Genomic DNA, 11,958 nt, shown 5'->3' with positions numbered 1-11,958 from the left:
AAAAGCCACATCATTCATTTGAGGGCTGAAATCCCATGATTTATTACTCACTCAAATCAAATTAAAGTTGAGTGATCAAATTGATACAAATTGAAGTTCGATAATCAAAGTGAAAATGAGCAAAAACTTAGTGACCTACTAAAAAATTTACCCCCACATTGGCATGATTGCTTTTGTATAGTGTATATGTATTGTTAATTCAACTAGATGATTTTTATTTAGCAATTTAAGAAAATTTTTTATTGGTGTAATTCAAGAAAATTTAAATAAAATTATTTTTATATAAATTATTTTTTTCACATAATAAACAAAAACATACTGAAAACCGTAATAAAATTTCTTATGCCAAAAACTATGCTAAATACTGTAGGAAAAAAGCATTAGTATGCAAAATCATGATTAAAAAAAACTGTGCCTGATAATACTAGCTCTTTCCTTCTCCTTTTGTCTTCCTCTTTCCCTTTCTTCTTTCTTCTTTCTTCTTTCTTCTTCGTCTCTCCTCCACTTCTTTCTTCTTCTATTTCCTGTTCTTCTCGGCCCATTGCGAGAGATTTTTTTCACTTTTTATTTATTTGTTTATTTTGAATTTTATTATCATTTTTTTAAATCTATCTTTTTTTTTTTGAATTTGTCACGTGAGCCCTTTTTTAAATTTGATTTTTTTATTTTTTTATTTGACCCTTTTTTTAATTAATTTTTTCTATTATTTTTTTAACTTATCTTTCCTTTTTTTTATCCCAACTTCTATTTGAATTACCACGGTGGTGATAGATTTTTTTTATTTTCTTTTATACTTATTTATCCTCTTTTTCTTACTCCTAATAGAAATAGGATAATAGTAGAACTTTTTACTTTTATTAACTTATTCACTCTCCTTCTCTTACTCCTATTCAAATTAAGAGATAGAATTTTAATAACATTAGGATTTATAAAAACCTATATAATAACACTATATAAGAAATCTATATAGACCATAAACAATAATAATAATAAGACTGAAAAAGATAACAAGTAATTTCACTAATTCAACTATGGCGAAAACCCAAGACGCGGAAGAGTTTGTTGATCATTATCTCATGCTTTGCCTTCCCTCCGGCGAGGAAGGTTCCAAGCTAAGCTTTAAGCAAATTGACAAAGCATACCGTGAGCAATCTAAGAAGCGCCATCCAGATAAGCGTCCTAATGACCCAAACGCCACGGCTGATTTTCAACATCTTATCACTTCTTATAAAATACTGCATGATGCCTTTTTCACGTGCAACCTTCGATGCTCAGATTCGAAAGAAAGCCTTTCGTGCCTCACGTTTTGATGCCAAGCGACAGAAGCTAACATCTGACCTCGAGGAACGGGAGCGTGCCACGTCAAAGATTGATCTTAGTGAGTTTGCTGTCCGGAAAGAGAAAATAGTTGCGGCTGAGCTTCAAAAGGAGCTTTCTGCATTCCAATTTCACAAGGCAAAGAAATCTATATATGTTCCGACTCCAAGCACATCAACTACCACATTTCCTGCAAGGTATACTGAACTATCTATATCTAGTCTAGTTAGATTTGAAGATTATGAATTATCTGTATTGAAAAAACTTGAAAAGAAATTTGAAAAGATATGAGTATTTGTCATATTTGACACATTTATTAATAATGTATAAGAGCAATTTGTATTTGTACCACCGGCCTAATGGCCTAGTGGTACCGGGTCCCCAAGAGTTTCATGGAAGTCGCGTGTTCGAACCTTGCTCCATGCGATGCTTTGTGTTTGGGTGAGGGTGCTGCGCCTGTCCTTGACTTCTCCCAGTGGGGGACCGTGACGTTTATCGTCCTATATCAAAAATTGTATTTGTATTTGTCCCTGCATATTAACATCTAATTTGATTCTTAGTTAATATCAATATCAATTTTCAACTTAAATTACATGCCAATTAAAAAAAAATGAACTGGATGATAAATTTACCATCAAGCGCAATGAACAAAGTAAAGGCATTATTAATATGTAATTTTAACACCAAATTTGAGAAAATATAAAACAGGAACAAATAAAAACGAAGAGCTTCATGTTGACCATCAAGAACTTCTTTCCGGTTCTCCGTCTCCAGGCCACCCTCTCCATCCATTAACCCTAACCCTAACCCTAGACCTATATCTACCTCTCCTCCTTCCTCCCGATCTCCTGCACATCCTAGTTTCTGCTCAGCCATTGGCCCAGATCCGGTCCTCTGCCGTTCTTGCTCACCGCTTCGAACGTCGCTTTAAGTCCATGGGTACGTTGTAGGGCTCTGGTTTGTTGCTTTTTGAATCATAATCGGTGATTTGCTTGCTTCGGGGGTTTCAGCGATGATTGCTGTTGTTATGAATAAATATACCAATTTATTTTTGATTGTTTAGTTTGTTTCTAATCAATTGTAACATTATAAGGACATCTTGATGATATTTCACAATAACATTGAACTTTGCTTTTCCATTCTCTTTATTTGTTTGAAAATGATTTTCCTTCCCTTATTGTTCAGGATTTCACTGGTGTTCCTGCTGTTGTGGATCTAGCATGCATGAGGGATGTTATGATTAAACTTGGTGGTGTTTTTAATAAAATCAATCCACTAGTAAGTTCTGGTTTTAGTGGTTTGCTTGTTAATCTGATAAGATATGACCTTGCCATGTCTAATCATTTGTATTTCTTATTTTATGTTTTGTGTCTGTGTGTGTGTGTGTGACCTTTTCTTTTTCTTTTTCAAATAAATTTTTGTTTTTATTTTTTATTTTTTCTCAATAAGGATATTTTTTGTTTTATGTGTTATGACTTGTATTGAATTGTAAGAGGGATGATTTACAAACTTCAAGTTTATGCCATTATCACTGCACTATGAGTCCTACACCTTTGCTCAATTTGCTATTTTAATTATCAAAAAAATTTGAAACTACTTATGGGAAACGTAGTAAATTGATAGTATGAGAATATAGGTTGAACAATTGATGCAAGAGAATCATATTTGTTTAATCAGTCAATTAGTTATTTTAACTCATTTTAGTTTTAATTTAGCAGGGCACGTAATCAGTATCTGACTATAATATAATGAATTGGATGGCTAAAACTAGATAGAGTTTTTTTTTACAAGGTTGGGTTGGAATTAGAGAACTGATGTAGCCTTAGCGTAAAAGGTCAATAAGGGTTGGTGAAAGATGGTTGTTATATATCCTTTTCTAGAGTTTGTTAGATCTCTAACTATCAAGATCCTTTGACATTGTTCTTACTTCAATTTTACTTCATCTTTGGGTAATTTTTGGCTGTAATTATTTGCGTTCCTCTTCTATTTACCACATCAAATTGGTCCTTGAGAAAAAAGATTCAAGATCATATTTGGTTTCACAAGCTCGTGAAGACCTGTTATAAGCCTTGTGGGCTCTACAACAACAAAAACCGGTGGAACCATGATCCTTCAAACATACCAGAATGTGGTTTGGTGCTAAACAATATTGGCTCCAATTCATAGTTAAGAGATCTGTCATATGAGTTACAAATTCAGCCCAACCATCAATGCTTCTGATTTGTACCCGTTCGATCAAGGGATTTAATGGAGAAGTTTTAACAGTTGCAGATCAAGTTTATTAGCTACCAGAACTACAGCCAGATATTGCTGTCGATATATTAGATGTTAAAGCAGTTCAATTCGAGAGTGACAACAGATATCAAAGATTTTTTTTTGGTGAAATGGTGGGTAAACCACATGGTGAAGGCACATGGATGGCAGAAGATGAATTAAAGAATATTGATCCAAACACATATTGAAGTGGCAAAAGCTTGTTTAATGAAGTCAGGCTCTCCAACTTGGAATATTGATGCAGGAACATTGTATTTGTTAAATTACTCAATTAGTTATTTTAATTTAGTTTAATTTTTATGTAGTAGATATGTAATTGGCATGTGACTATAATAAATTGGATGGGTAATATTGGATTAGGTTAGAGATTAGAGGGTTGATGCAGGCCTAGCATGAAAAGTCTTAATTGTTGGTGAAGAAGGGAGATATTACGATTCTTTTCTTTAGTTTGTTATATCTCTAAATACCCAAATCCTTTTGACGTTGTTCATGCTTCAACTTTACTTTATCTCAGCATCCTTCTTGGCCATAATTATTGTGTTCCTCTTCTATCTATGACATCAACTATGTTAAGTCTGGTGTGGTTAGGGGAGCCTTATGGATGTGGATTCCACATTAAATTTGTCGCCAATAGATGTTTATAGAAAATCCTTAAAAAATTTTAAAAATATTTTGGCATATATGTGCTAGGAGCCTGCTTTGACCTTCAATCGCTTGCTTTTGGTTAGTTTCTACAGTTCAAAGCAAAAGTTGAAGTAAACAAGTTGATGACGGGGCCTTCTTGAATCTGTCCTGTGTCTTATGCAAGGTATGAAAGGTGATGGTGATGATGATGATGATGATGATGATGATTGTCATTGCAGGCAGATGAATGATTGTGTATAATTTTGACTTTAATGGATTTTAATCTTTCTTTATTCAAGAAAATTACTTGGAACTTGTTATTTGTGCTTTGAGTAAAGGAAATTGTTGCATGAGTAAAGGTAACATTGGATTTGCTTGCAAAAGTTCATTCCCTACTTTCTGATTTTTGTTGTAAAAGTTTGACTCTTTACAATATTATTGTTATGCTTAATAGCATGTTATATCGTCCTTGTTATCTTTGGCCACTTTTGGCTGAAGGTTTTCCAACTCTCTATCAGAAGAAGATTGGGCCTGCATTTTCTAGAGAACCAAAGTCTAGAGAAAAAGATTGCTGTGTGATGAGTGTGCCATAAGTCTTTGTAATCTTTCCCCTCTCTGAGTTAAAATTCTGAAGATATGTTGTAAATAATGAAAGAATTTCGTTTCACTTAATTTTTTTTTAAAAAAAACTGTTTATGTCTCTGTCAAATTTTCTTTTCATTATCAGATGCCGCAAGCCATAACCAGCTTAAAATTATCTATACAGGTTCCTGTTGATCTTGTTATTGCCATTCAGTTCAAGTTGATGTGGCAAAATCAGAACATGCAGTTCAATCAAATATGGAACTTGAGTTCCAGCACCACAAGGAAAGAATTGCGTTTTTGAAATGGGGATAAATGGTTTCAACAACATGCTTGTTGTACCAACCTGGATCTGGTATTGTCCACTATGTTTTTTTTTTAAATTTTAATTTTAATTTCTTATTTATTATTATTATATATATATATATATGAAATGGGGGTTGTTTCTTTTAGCTAATATACATTTAATGGCTGGTAGTGCCAAAATGTTGAATGTTGATATTAGTTAAGTGAAAGAACTATTACTTGATCATGCATTCTTCCAGTACTTCGTAATTTGCGGTTTCTTTTGCCAGGTGAACTTAGAGTACCTTGGTCGTATTGTCTTTAACAATGGTGGAATGCTCTATCCTAATAGTGTCGGTACTGACTCACACACAAATATGATAGACAGATTAGGTGGTACTGGTTGGGGAGTTGATGGAAAAGAAGCTGAAGTTGCCATGCTTGGTCAGGTAAATGGTTTCATTCTAGTTTTATCCTTTTGGCGATGTGTTTGTGTCTTCCATTTCCTCACGATCGGTTGTGCAGATATGTACCAGAGAATGATATTATTTTAAAACCATGTAACTTGTGGAATTTTCATTCTTGTAATTTTTTGTTGTAACTTAATGATTTAGTTTCTAAATGCAGCTCCAGATAGAGAGGGTTTACTCATCATACTTGGAATTGAATCTTGAAGATGTGAACTTTGGGTAGCAGGGCCTAAAAGGTTAAATCTTCTTCACTTAATTTCCAACTGAAATTAGTTTCCATGTTGATGTTTGTCGTTTTCTTCTAAATCACAACTATGGCAGGCCACATGATCGAGTTCCATTAAAAGAAATGAAAGTGAACTGGCATTCCTGTTTAGACAACAAAGCAGGATTGAAGGTGAGCTAACCCTTCCCCCTTCTATTTTAGGATGAACCTTTATACTTGCATTAAAACGCCTTTTTGACTTCTTTCCTTGATCATTGTATGTTCAGTTGATGTGGTACTTCCTCGTGTCTTCTAATTTTTGCCAATCCTGCTAATTATGATGAAGCTCAATTGAACCATTTTTGTTCCTTCTAATATAATGCCATTATATTGAAGTTGTTAATAGAATTTAGATTTTTTTTATTCATTGATATAGGAGCATACTATTTTATTGTGGCATGTATCTAGTTATGCAATTCAAAATATAAGTGCTAGTGAAAGTTTGAGAAAATTGAGAAAATGCACCTTTCAGTGGATCAAATATAAATCCATTAACTTATGAATATGGAATTAAATAGATTTTGATAGCTCCCATAGAATATGTGTCAATTTCTTTTTGAGTGCATTTTTCAAGTTATGTCTTGTGCCAAGCTGACTTTCATACATGAAGGAGACCATGCTAAAAATTCATATTCCATTCTTTTTCAATAATGAATTTCTAAATTCTCTGCTCTGATGAATTCCTCTGTTTTCCTTTTTAGCTGAATTGACAAATTCTTTTCTTTGATGAATTTTTCAAATTCCTCTTTGACAGAATTTCTAAATTCTCCTCTCCAGAATGTTTCTTTCATACCTAAGTAGCTAATTTGGCTATAGGGTCAAGTTTCCTATTTGTCTCTGGTGTTTGTCTCTCTGATGAAACTTTTACTTCTGATTGAAGGTTGGAACATTCTATGAAATCTTTAAAATTCTATCTGTTGTCTCTAATATATAAGCACCATTTTTTTTTAATTTAGATTTACAGATTTTCACAGGTTTGTTTTATGCGCATTTTAATTTTGAATAACATTTGAGAATTCCGCTTGTGAAATCTTTCTCCGTATAAGATATCCTTTGTGGAATGCATCTATGACATTGAAATTTTTTCCTATGAAACCACAGTGATAACAACTCACTAGCTTTCATTCCTATTCGTATGGTATTTATTCTTCAGAAAATATGGTTGATTTCATAAATCTCTCTTTCAGTCCTTTCTCAACTGCTTGTTTTCAGCATTTCCACCAACTTGTTTCATATCACTTGAACTTTGGGGCTAGACCCTATTGAGGAACTTATTTTTTCTTGGCTTTTGTCAGTCATTGCACAGATCATGTGAGGAACCTTATGGAGAAATCAAATTTCTAATTTCCACAAAAATGTTTATTTGTTTTGTTGAGAGTGAATGATGTTGTTTCTTGCTTTTTATACAATGGATTGGTTGATGGATTGGCATATCTCCTTAATATTGATCTGCCACATGTTTCATGTATCACTTGAAAAAAGTATCACTGTATTAGCATATTGCTTAGTATTGTTCTTATTTACTTCTGAAAGAGAACATCTGGAAGTCTGAAACAATGCTTATCTGGCAACCACATGATTTCAATGTACTTTTTTTTTTAAAAAATTTTTATTGTGAGGAGTTTGTGCTGTTTTCATAATGAGAGAGCTCTTTGATGCTTCAGGGTTTTGCTGTACCAAAAGATTCAGAACAAAGTCGCAGATTTCTCTTTTCACGGAATGCCAGCACAGATAAAACATGGTGATGTTGTTATTGCAGTAATCACCAGTTGCACCATCACCTCAAAACCTAGTGTGATGCTTGGAGCTGCTTTGGTTGCCGAGAAGGCTTATGAACTAGGCCTTGAGGTTGTATAAATAAGATCCCTTATCTGATCATCAATGACTTCAATTTTCTTTTTAGTTCTATAGTTTCCTTATCTTTTCTAACTATCTATTCTAGTTGAAATATTTTATAAACTGAGGCCATGTTTGGTTCAAGAAAAATTGGAATGACTGAACCCAGCTTATTCCAAGTTATTTTTGAATGGACAATCAAATGAAATAAATTGGAATATAGTTGAAAGTAAAATAACTCTTTATAAAAGGATTGATTAGAGTAATGCAACCACTAGTTTAGTATTAACCTGGTCGTCAATCATTAATTAATATTAACCATTAATAGGATTATATGACTCGAATTAAAATTTATTTGTTTTAATTAGCATTAAAAATGACGAACTTCAAGATAACTTGGCATAAAAAGTTTTGCCTCAAGTACAAATTCTAAACTCTCATTTTATCTATAACCAAATGCAGCCTAAAGGAAGCTTTTAGTCATGTGCGAAATCTGCTTGACTACTTCTAGAAGTGGTTCTATTATTATCTAAATTACCATCACTTATTTAATTTAAGCAAACTGCATCAGCCTTATTCATCGTGAGACACATTCACAAAACTTCAAGTAATAATTGAAGGATGCTGAGATATTTCCGGTACAGCTGATGGTTTCTTTCTTTTGTTTTCTATGTACCCAGTGAAACCATGGATTAAGAGAAGTGTGGCTCCTGGTTTGGGAGTGGGGAAAAAATGCTTGGAAAAGAGGCACAACTTGAGGGATGAAGAACAGTGGTTATAATCACAGTTTTCTCATTACTTTCTAAATGATGAGTTTTATCTTTTCCAATGGCCTGCAGAAATATTTGAATAAATTGGGCTTTCATATTGTTGGTTATGGATGTACAACATGTATCGGGAATTCTGGTGACCTTGATGAAATAGTCTCATCAGCAATATCTGAAAGTGGTAAAAGTTTCTGATCAGTTAGTTGATCAAGAGCACATTAATTGGCTCTCTGGCTTCTGAATGATCTCACTTTAAGTTTGGAAGCCGTTTTTGTATATTTTCAGATATTGTTGCTGCAGCAGGGTTGTCTGGACTCTGGAAATAGGAACGTTGAGGGTCATGTGCATCCCTTAACTAGAGCAAAGTATCTTCCATCTTTTATCTCTGGTGGTTGCTTATGCTCTTGCTGGCACAATATCTAAACAATGCGTGTTAGATTCTTAATCATCACCTCTTATGTTAATGCTTGAAAACTGCAAATTTGAAGATGGTCATGTGGTTATTGAAGCAAATTATAGTTCTCAACTTTAATAACTTAGGAGGGTCTATATGAATGTAGTAATACTTTGCACTATCATGTCATGTTCTTGTTGATTGTTGGAGAAGAATGGTGCCTGTATGATATAATGGGTTTCACCCAATGAAAATTTATTGAAATCTTTGTAATGGTCTATTCTCTATTCTTTGTAATTAGTGCTGACTAAAATAAAAATGTTTTGCAGGTCGACATTGATTTTGATACAGAACCATCTGGCAGCCTCTACTCCTGGGAACCAACATCATCAACCTATACATTACATTCATGAGACTCCTCAAGAACATGACTGTGTCTCCTCCGGGCCCACATCCTGTGAACTATGCTATGCATATTACTTGCTAAACTTTGGTGACAGACAGCATCACAACTGATGAGTCTGACATCTCACCTTCTGGAAGCATGCACAAAGACAGCTTTTTTTTTTGCGAAATACTATATGCTATATGGAACATGGTGTCAAGAGAAAAGACTTCCAACTCCTCTATGGCAGTTGTCACGGTTTTCCCGATCGTCCCAATGACCAATGATCACCGTGCGGCGCTCGTTACACCACCAAGGCAGCAGTCATCATGGTAATGATGAAATGATGGCAAGGGGAACATCGGGAGAAGTAAGAGCTTTGTACCAAAACAATAAATACACTTGCCCTCAGGAGAGAAATTGTCTTTGTTTGACGCTACCATGGTAATTACTAATTACTGTCAAACCAGTCAATCACTTAACCCAACATCAATGATATTTGCACAAAATCTGAGTAGACAGACTGGTTTGACGTTGAACTAATAATAAACTTGTTTAAATGATATTAATACATAGTTTTAAGTGCTGAATGGAGATAGAAAACTGAGGGGGTTTATGATAGATACTCTCAGCTTTTTGGACAAGTTAAATGAGCATGAAGCTAAGAAGCTACAACTAAAAAACAAACGATGCATGCGTGACAATTATGGCCAATCACTGAGTTCGCAATTATGACAATTATGAGGTTGCCAAATGTAACAACAAACTGAAAATGTCACATTGAACTAAATCATGCACATCGGTAACCCCTTGAACTAAGTTAACAATGATGACAAAATCCATGCGTGACAATTATAGCCAATCACTGAGTTCAAACACTGTGCATTACACTGAGGTATTGTGTGAACATCTCCAAACACTTGGATGAAGTCAACAATGGTAGAAACATACAGGTATCGGCAATGCATGGACATTATGGCCAACAATAATCTATGAACACATCTTTGCTGACCACCTAGGTTGACCATGCCAAATTCTAATGCTTTTTATTCTTGTTTAATTAGTCTTCTTTCTGTTTTGTTCCTCAGTTTAGCTATTTTAATTTCTCAGTTTTTTAATAAAATAGCTTCTCTATTTGAGGGGTTCTTTCAAAAAATAAAATAAATAAAATAAAAAATAAATGATGATATGATATAAATAACTATGCCAACCTCCTATGTGGGCCTCATTAGTACCCCGTAAGAAACCAACATTGACAATAATGACAACATGCACTCAACCAAAATCATCTAAGACAAAAGGATAAAAAATGGATAGAGAGCATAGCATAGCTCTAAAGCGGCACATTAATAGTCGACTCTATCTTGAACACGTCGCGGGGCAATGAGATATTTATTGCATTCTTGGGGAAACATCTACATAGTATATCGCACTACAAGAAAGTTACAATTTAAAAACAGAATATTAAAAACGGAATTTATTCTGTGAAGATATTACACCCAGGGCATACAAACTCAAGTAATTTTAGATTCAGTGAAGAAACCAAAAATAGAACACGATAGTCACATAAATATGATGCTGTGAATGTTGTGGAAGAAGCTCTATCATCGACCTCCATCTGCATGAGCTTATTCTTGTACATATTATGGATGGTGCACACCATACAAAAGTCTCTCTCACTAGCAACCTAATAAGAGATCCTATGCTTGCCTGGTATGGCATATCTCACCCTAATGGAGATCTGTTGTAGTTGTTGGAGTTAACTGAAGGTTTAACTAAAGCATGGTGCAGCATGGTGAGAGGAATGGTCAGAATCTTGTGACCATATTGGAGATCTATAGCAACCAAGCATTGAAGATTTCAGAAGACGGTGAAATAAATGAAGGTTAGATGCCTTATAAGGAATGGTGGGAATGTTAAGTTTGTACTGGTCTTATCTTTTTTGATATTATGGTTCAAGTATACGTATGCATTGATATCTCAATGAATGAAGTAAGTGAAGTAGAACAACAAAACTTCTTGTTCTTTCACTGCATATACTCTACTCATTTCTCTCAACCAAAATCAAGCTAACAAAGCTAACAATGGTATCAAAGATTGTTTGATCTTTGCTTCCTTTCTAAAAATCCTTTCTTTCAGTACTCTTCTCACTCCTTGAATTCTTTCAATCTCAATCTATGGCTGAAAATGGTCTTCATCCTTTGCCTATGTTTGATGGTGAAGGTTATAGACCTTGGAGCATCATGATGAGGACGTTATTCCGTTCTCAAGAGCTCTAGGACATGGTGGAAAAGGGAATACCGGAGAATGAAGACGAGGCGAGGATGAAGGAAAATAGAAAGAGAGATTCTAAAGCTCTCTATTTGATCTAGCAGTCGGTGAACCGCTCACTGTTCACTCGTATAGAAGCAGCAGAAACTGCGAAGAAGGCTTGAGATCTTTTGAAGAGGCAATACCAAGGTGATCCTAAGTTAATGGCGGTGGAGCATCAGTTACTGTGGCAAAGTTATGAGAATCTTCTCATCAAGAATAACGAAGGAGTTCAAGATTATGTGACAAGATTTAGTGATTTGGTGAAGGGGCTTGGAGATGCTGTTACTGAAGCGATGGTAGTCAGGAAAGTGTTGAGAAATACGGGGGCCAAGTTCAACCACATAGTAATGGCTATTAAGGAGTCGAAGGATATCACAAAGCTCACATTGGATGAGCTGACAGGGTCATAGTCTTTGCATGAAGCCCAGTTGATTAGCCAATTAGAT

General features: G+C 34.5%; 1 pseudogene; it reads left to right on the top strand.

Annotated features, from left to right (window-relative positions):
* The first annotated feature begins 2,037 nt into the window (after positions 1-2,037).
* Positions 2,038-9,801, top strand: LOC120278761 (annotated as a pseudogene).
* The last annotated feature ends 2,157 nt before the right edge of the window (positions 9,802-11,958 follow it).

Source organism: Dioscorea cayenensis, chromosome 2 (assembly GCF_009730915.1).
Source record: "Dioscorea cayenensis subsp. rotundata cultivar TDr96_F1 chromosome 2, TDr96_F1_v2_PseudoChromosome.rev07_lg8_w22 25.fasta, whole genome shotgun sequence".
Taxonomy (NCBI): Eukaryota; Viridiplantae; Streptophyta; class Magnoliopsida; order Dioscoreales; family Dioscoreaceae; genus Dioscorea; species Dioscorea cayenensis.
The sequence above is the reverse complement of the archived record's forward strand: the minus strand, read 5'-3'. Positions and strand labels throughout refer to the sequence as shown.